General features: G+C 47.9%; 1 long non-coding RNA gene across 2 annotated transcripts; it reads right to left on the bottom strand.

Annotated features, from left to right (window-relative positions):
- Window positions 1–3,897: 3,897 nt before the first annotated feature.
- Window positions 3,898–8,208, bottom strand: LOC123120079 (uncharacterized). 2 transcript variants are annotated; one of them, XR_006459316.1, is made up of 4 exons: window positions 7,600–8,208; window positions 6,113–7,063; window positions 5,724–5,884; window positions 3,898–4,803 (listed from the first exon to the last, which is right to left on the bottom strand). It is a non-coding gene; the product is annotated as an uncharacterized lncRNA (long non-coding RNA). The 2 variants fall into 2 exon arrangements; XR_006459315.1 differs by having other exon boundaries at window positions 6,113–8,199.
- Window positions 8,209–8,428: the final 220 nt, after the last annotated feature.

Below are 8,428 nucleotides of genomic sequence, written 5' to 3'. Positions count from 1 at the left end.
CGGCGAGAGTTCGGCGGCACGTAGCTGTCGTCACTGGACTCCAGAGAATCGCTAGGCTTAGGAGAGTCGTTGGATTCCAGGGAGTCGCCGCTGCTACTGGAGGAGGTGCCGGCAAAGCCAAGGGCAAGTTCAGCGCCCGTGGCCGTCCCACGTGGACCGCCTCTTCTGGAGCAACACTCCAAGCGTCGGCCGTCCTCGTCAAAGACCTTGAAGAATAGTGTGGAGGCTCCGTCGTACTCAAAGTGGATGGCCAGGGCCCCCTCCAGACAGCAGGTGCGGGCGACCTCGCCCCATCCTCGAGTCATGTAGATGTCGCCCAGGGGACGACCACGACCTCCGCTTCAGTAGCTTGGCTGCAGCACCCGGCGTGCTGCAGCCACAGCCCGAGTGGCCTCCTCGGCGGCATCTCCTCGGTGAAGAACCTCGGGAACCAGATCCACATGCGTGGCGGCATTGCCACCCACACCATGAACTTGCGTGATGTGCCCTCGGCATGAGTTCACGGGCCGGCCGGCCGTGCAACCTCGGCCTATCCTCCATGACCCCGAACCGCGCGGCACTGGGGCACTGCCACCCTGCCCAGGGCTCTGCGCATGGGCATACATAGGGATCGGGAAGCCAGGCGGAGGCTGCTCATCCAAGGTCACGTCACCTCTTGCCCCTCGCCAGCATCGCGGGAGTGACCGAGCCTTTTCTTTGGCGGGAGTGGCTCGGGCTCCTCCCGAGGGGTTTTTCCCTTCTCCACCACAGAAAACCTCCTTATCGGTGCCATGGATGCTTCGGCAAGACAGCAGGACGAGAAAGAAGAAGAAGGAGCGAGCAGCGAGAGGATGGAGATGAGCAAGGGGGCTCCGCCCCTCTCCACGATCCCCCGTAATGATGATTTTTCTGCATGCAGCAGGCTCTCGTCAAGTCAAACGGTTACTGAGGCTGCGTCGGGAAGCGGAGATGCCACGTCCCATCATGCGCCATGCGTCAACCGAGGCCGCATGCGGTTGGGGCTCGCGGCGCTTCGCCCTTGCCCCTTGGCTTCGCCTCGAAGCCAAATCCGAGCGCACCTTGGGCTCGAGGGCTACTGTCGGTGTTCTGGGAATGGGGGTACCCAGACTTGCCTGCCTGCGACCCACGACGTGGCTCCGTCGACGGCCTGATACGGCCCATCTTCAGCATCAACAGCACAAGACCCTCGCGAGGGGCCAAGCCTCGCGAGGCAGACGACGCCAAGACCTCCGGAAGGAGCGGCCCCTCAGGCTGGCTCCTGAGGAGCGGAGATCTCTATGCAAGCCCTCACCTCGTGAGCTTCGGGTGACACATGCAATGACGACCAAGGCCAAGCGGGCGCCAGCTGACGCAGTACAACAATTTCCTCTTTGGTGCTAAAGAGGCAATCGCAGGTGCGGAGTCCCGAGGAATCAGCCAAAGTTTTCCATTCCCATGCAACAAGACCAAGACCGCTAGGACGGCGGGACGGAGTTCATCGCGGAGCCCACCACGGCATCACTACCAGAAGCTTTGCAGGCGAAGACCACCTTTCGTCAGGACAAGATGTACCATTTGTCTCCCTTCGAATTTGGCCATTGTGGGATCCCTTCCCGCCTCCATTTTAGGGGAAGAGGACCAATGCCACTATAAATAGGGCCTAGCCACCACCGAACAGGAGGGAGGATTCATCTGCTCACCAAACACAAGAACATGCCTCCTGAGGTTGTTCTTCCACTATACTAGTTCATCCTCAGCCCACCTCGAGGCCAATCCACCACAAAGCAGGAGTAGGGTTTTTACACCGCAAGGTGGCCCGAACCTGGGTAAACTGTTGTGTCCAATTTCCTCCCAGTTCATCGAGCTATGACGTGAGACCGAGGCAGACTGGGGAGGTTGAGTTCTTCGCATGCACCCCAGAGTTCGAATCTATCCAGGGTCTGCGGAGCCCGGAATCCAACAGGATCATTTTGGAGCTAACCAAGCTAAAATGGATCATTTTGGAACTAACTTAGGTAAAATGGATCATTTTGAAGCTAGCATAGGTAAAATGAATCATTTTGGAGCTAAGCTAAGTAAAATGGATCATTTATGAGCTAACCTAGCTAAAAATGGATCATTTTGGAGCTAACCAAGCTAAAATGGATCATTTTGAAACTAACTTAGGTGAAATGGATCATTTTGGAGCTAACATAGGTAAAATGAATCATTTTGGAACTAACCTAGGTAAAATGTATCATTTTAGAGCAAACTTAGGTAAAATGGATCATTATTGAGCTAATCTAGGTAATTATGTCATGTTTGAGTTAACTAAGCATATTATGCCATTTTTTCCATAAGTAAGCTAAGTATAGGTATTTATTGAGCTAACCTAGGTAATTATGCATATTAGAGCTAACTTAGGTCATTTTGGAGCTAACTTAGGTAAAATTGATCATTTTGAAGTTAATTAAGCTTATTATGTCATTTTCGAGGAAAATAAGCTAAGTGTATGACATATATGAGGTTACCAAGGTTGTTATGCCATTTCAAACCTAAGTAAGCTAATTATGCCATTTTTTACATAAGTAAGCTAAGTGTATGTCATTATTGAGCAAACCTAGGTAACTAAGCATATTAGAGATAACTTAGCATATTAGAGCTAACTTAGGTCATTTTGGAGGAAACAAAGCTAAGTATAGATCGTTTTAGAGCTAAATAAGGTAAAATGGATCATTTTGGAGCTAAGTAAGCTAATTATGTCATTTTGAAGGAACATAAGCTAAGTCTAGGTCATTATGGTAAGCATTTTGGAGAAAATAAAGCTAAGTCTAGGTCATTATGCATTTGTTAAGCAAAACACTAGAGAAAACTTACCGTCATCCCAGAGGTGAAGCACCGGCGTGGCTCGTGCCGGTACCACCACCTTGAGAAGGATCGTGTGATGCTTGTCTGGAGGTACGCGGCACCAAATATCATTTGCAATGTCTCGTTAGCATGACGACACTCAAATGTTAATACTAGTAATTAATGACCATTCAAATTCAACTCACTGTGGTCCCCAGAGCAATCTCTGGCATCGACGGAGGGGATTGGCCGGCCTTCTGGCACACGGCCTGCACATTTGGTTTTGATGGGTCAGTCATACTAGTTAGTAATGATAGCAAAACATGCTCGTGCGTTGCAACGGGAGAATAAAAAGTCAGCCCCTAGCCTGATGACTCAACACCACCTCATATTACAACACGAGAAACAATATGATAGATGATGTTGCACAGACATAAACATGGGAGCACTTCGTGCTATTCCTGCAACTATGAAAAGTAGTTTTTATCATGATAAGTTGCTAAATACATATTCTTAGTACTCATGAGAAGTTGGGAGAGAAAACTTGAAAATGTGAAGCACTTGTAAGAGTGGCCAGGAAAAAGAGCCTATTTTCTGACTATCTCATGTGTACAGAAAATGTATAATCATCAGACCGTGGAGGAGTGGGGAGGGGGGTTTAATTAAAAGGAAAATGTCTCATCTTGTAAATTAAGGAAAACAAGGAAGAACTTAAGGAGTTGACCAGAAATTCAAATATATGAGGCCCATGTAAAATTGGAGTTTAATATCTTACAATCTATAATTAACTCTTAACTACAACACATCATTGATATAAAAAAACCTGCAATACTTCATATAGTGAAAGCTTTAGAATTGTTGTAGTCCAACAATACAATTACTAACACTTGGAAACAAGCAATCTCGTATGCCTCTAGTCTTTATAGTATTGATAACATAGTCTGACATCTCTTGTGCATAAGGGCAACTCTAATCGATCCCGTAAAAATAGAGGAGAAAATTAGGGGAGTAAATTTAGTGGAGGATTTTTACTCCAATAAGTTCTGATTGGACCTAGCCGGAATCCTAAATTTAACGGCGTAAAAAGCAAAATTTTATAAGTTCAACATAGATTCAATTTAAGCAACCGGAATTCGACACATAATGTACATAAAACATAATCTAGTTTTTAGACCTAAACATGAACTTGAAGTTAAACCCAAATATGAACTCCAGCTAAAACTAAACATCGTCAATCTTGTAGAGGGCGAGCCAATCCGCCGGGGAAATCCCACCGCCCACCAGGTCTGGCCCTGTGTCGTCGTCGCCGCAGTCGGGGAAGATTCGCCGCAACTCTTTAAGTTGAAGTCCTCGTCGTCCTCTGCATCGCCGTCCTCCTCGTCGTCCGAGAGGATGATGCCTCGCCGTCGACCCCGCGCTTCGCCTCCACGAAGAGCTTGCGCTCCAGCACCACCAGCTCATGGTACCTGCGGTGGAGGTCCGCCATGTACTCCTTGTCGGCGGCCTCCGACGCAATGCGCTCACTCTCCTCCCGGTCCTCCGTACCCATAGCTCCTGTCACCACCCCCCGCGGCGGTGGAGGCTGCAAAGGACCCTCCACAAACGCAAAGTTCAGGAAAGGCAGCGGCGCTGTGCAGCCGGAGCTGCCACCGATTGTACTCCTTTGCGGCGAGCACGACGGTGTGAAAAGGGCCCACACAATGCTTCTTGTGGGTCTCCTGATCCATGATTTCGGACACCCACGTCCTCAACGCCTGCTGTCGGACGCCAAGGTACTTCCTCTACGGCGGTGGCGGCGCGGGGAGATCGGGGAAGCCGGCGAGCCCGTCGGAGGGGGGCGCGACATCGTGGTGGCGGAGTGAGGAGGACGCACCCACGCTTCGCTCGTGGCGGCGGCAGCGCGGATCCGCACTGCGAATGGATGGCGTCGACCGGCGGCCACGGGATCCGGCCATTGGGGTGGCAGGTGACGACGAGGGGTGGTGCGAGATTCACCAGCTGCGGGGATTTGGGAGGAAGAGAGTCAGAGGAGGGTGAAGTTTTTTTTACTCCACCACCAAGCACTGGAGTGAATATAGGCACGGAATAAGCAGTTGAGGTAAAAATTCAGTCCTCAAACAGTTTTTGGGGTTTGTCGGTTAGGTGCAAAACACAATTTTTACTCCTCTAACTGGCTATAGAGGATCGGTTAGAGTTTGCCTAATATGGACTCGTATACAACCGGGTATATTGACTTCACATTTTCCAGACAAATTAACATACGCGAAATTGCAGTTTTGAGTTCAACTATGAATAGTATACCTGAGTTTCCCGAGAGAATATATTACTCTGTAGCAGCTCAGTGCTATCAGTGTTATCATTCTTGAACTTTATCCATTGAAAAATATTGTTTACATATATGGATGCTGCATCCATAGTAGAAAAATAGACAGTCGATCGATCAAGTAGTGTTATCCGGAATAGAAGCACACAGAAAACAAATAAACAAGTATTGTTGTACAAAAACCATACAAAAACAAATTCTACGTACCAATATAATAGGGTAATGCAAAAACATCTTGACTTCAATTTTGCGATTTTCTTAATAGTGTTTTCAGTCTAAGGATAAGAACAAATATTGTCAGGAAAGTCGATTATTCCGTTCTTTCTAGTGCTGCGGACAGTTTACTAAACCATGCTATTTTAGAAGGCACTGATCAGAATATCGTACGTTTTGGTTGCCGAAATGCAGAATAAAACATATATGATAACATTTGTTTGTCCATGCAATTTATCCCTTCTACTGTAGTGTATTTTTCCCATTAACTCTCTCAGGGTTGGCTATTAATACTTGTTCAATTTTAGTAGTTAGTTCATTGCTAATATTTCATTCATGATGCCACTCAATTACTGTGGAATCAATTGAAACTGAAATGTACCTTTTCAAGGTTGCTGAAAAGTTTTCCAATAGACATATTTGCAAACAGAGGAACTGGGGAGGTTATAGATTTTGCGTTCTTCTCTTGAAACTGAATCCTCATAGGTCAATGACGCTTACTTCTTGTCTTGCTAAAATTATTGTATGCCCAAAATAGTGACCCTAAAAAACAACGTCCAAATTCATCAAACTTCACACACGAAAAATCTTAATTTCTCTTAGCTCTGAACTACAAATAAATTTTGAACTAAAAGAAAATTAACCCTACCATATTGAACTCTCACGTGCACAGTTTAAACACTCAAACTGTAGTAAGCAAGTCAAGCTACTATTTAGGTCAAACATGTGCTTAGTTTTCAGAATAATAACTAACTTGCTGTCAGCTCTCACCTTTCATGATGAGTGGCCCAGATCCAGGGCTTGGCTCGTTGACCCAGCCCAACCTCCTCAATGGTAGATGGATCTAAGCCAGATTTCTTATGGAATCGTACGCCATGGACTCTCCTCCAGCCAAGCCATCGTGGCCATACAACCAGATGGTTCTGTCAGACTGTAGCCCTACGATAGTAACATATACATGAATTTGTTAGATAAAGAAATCATATCACATAGCAGATTCAGTAATATTATTTTGCCAATATGGACTTTTGGGCTATAGGGGTTTAGCTAGGAAAGATGGTAACGAAGCTCACGGCCACTTCGCCGTCAAGGGCGTTGCCGACGACGCTGATGACAACAGCAAGGAGAGGTCACAGAGGCTTGTGTGGCACACCGGGTAGCAGCATAACACAATAACGCTCTATCGCGCATTGCGCGGCGCCGAATTTGAACCGCTACATGAGCATGGCCATCTCCCCATGGACGCAGAACCAGACCGTCGTGAAACCAAACACATGAAATCATACCCCTCACTGATCCTTGAGGATCCTTGTTGTTGTAGTTAGTTGTGGCTCCGCTTCGGGGGCACCATCTGCCTGACGTCGGGACTGCCAGCTGCCTTGGGCTGGAGCGTGTCATGCGGCAGCGCTGCAAGTTGAAGGCCGTCGTCTTGCGTGCGCCACGGGTGCCACGCGGATGGTGTCACCTATCATCGAAGGGAGTCAAGACGACGGCCACCACGTCGGGGATGTGAGCCGCGTCCGCCGCCGTCCGTTCTCGGAGAGTAGTCGAGCTGCCGAGGAGCCATGCAGGGAGTCCTCCGTCGCGAGTGCCACCGGCGAGGGACAGCGCATGGACTAAGCTTCGTAAAATTTACTCTCGGACACTCTCCTGGCCAATGAATTCTTCGTCTATGATTAGCCCTACATCCTGAAGACTTGCCATAACTCATCATCCTGTTGCCTGAAGTAAATTTGGTGTAGACATCAAGCAGACTGTACGAGCTTCACAAATCACAACCATAATAGCAGAGTACATAACTTGGTAGTTTCATGTTTAACAACTTCTACTTTGATACTATTTCGACAGCTGGATGGAAAAGCTCGACCGAATAACATGGTTACAACTAACAGTCTGATGGCCTAACGCAAGCAGTTCCTACTGACGGGGAACTGACTCCACCGTAGGTTCAAGAGCTTCCAGGGGATCTATTAAGAACCATGAGAGGGATAACTAATAAGAAAGAGCAGCCCTGCATTCTTTTGACCAAAATTATTCATATTTCTGCAGTGCATCTATCCATTACCAGTAATAACATTGTTCTATAGTTTTTTGCGGTATTAGTGGCTGATAAACAAATTCCTGAGGTTAACTCTTTTATAGAATTGAATTCATGGCAAGTTCAACTCATAAAATAGTTGGAGTACATTGTCAATGTCAAATACTCTAGCAAACAAAAATGGAGCATTCAGACTGGCAGAGAGAAGTGTGGATTGAACCTGATATGCGAAAGGAGTTTTTCTGCACAGATTACTACACTCATTGTTGACGCTGATGGAGTCCCAAGGTCCGGCTACCTGCTGGGCATTTGCATTTACTTTCTCCTCTTCCATGTTCTCTATGAAGTGGTGGTTGTACGCTGCCGTAATCAACTCCCACGAACCAGCGTCGGCGGCACCGTCAATTAATCAGATAGGCCAGTGCGGCGGTGGGTGAGGGCCGCGAGCAGGGGAGCTTCAAGCGGCGGCACATAGAGACGACCTGGCGCGCGGGGAGACCTGGCGAAGGCTCGCAGGCGGCTGAGGGCGGCGACGCTGAAGGTCCAGTAGAGCGCAGGGCGAGGGGCCCTTGAGATGGCAGATGGGCATGAAGGAGCCGATGACGACGGGGAACGTCAGCAGTGGCGACTGCCCCAGCAATAAGCAGAGGCGAGGGGTTCTTAGGCGATGACCATCGTGGGGAGGTTGGCGCAGTTGGCGACGTCGACGGCGTGGGGAGGTGGGGCCGTCCAGATTGGGGAAGATGGGTCTGGTCGGGCAAATCTATTTTTCCTGAGCTATTTCATTTCTTCTAGATCTTTAGCAAATTTTTTTTACGGGAGATCTTCCTTTTTACGGGAGATCTTTAGCTAGGCTTCAACTGGACGTACATCAAAAACTATTGTTTCTCTGTTTGGATCGGAAATGATTCTTTTTCCGAGAGGGCATAAGAAACGAGGGACCCTGGAACTCGTCAGGCAGCGTTTCGTTCTTCGTTTTTCCTTACATCGTGTGTAGATCTATTTTTAAATCTCGGATTCTTGTAAATCTCGGCCGTCAATTTTTATAG

Source organism: Triticum aestivum, chromosome 5D (genome assembly GCF_018294505.1).
Source record: "Triticum aestivum cultivar Chinese Spring chromosome 5D, IWGSC CS RefSeq v2.1, whole genome shotgun sequence".
NCBI classification, from domain to species: domain Eukaryota; kingdom Viridiplantae; phylum Streptophyta; class Magnoliopsida; order Poales; family Poaceae; genus Triticum; species Triticum aestivum.
The sequence above is the reverse complement of the archived record's forward strand: the minus strand, read 5'-3'. Positions and strand labels throughout refer to the sequence as shown.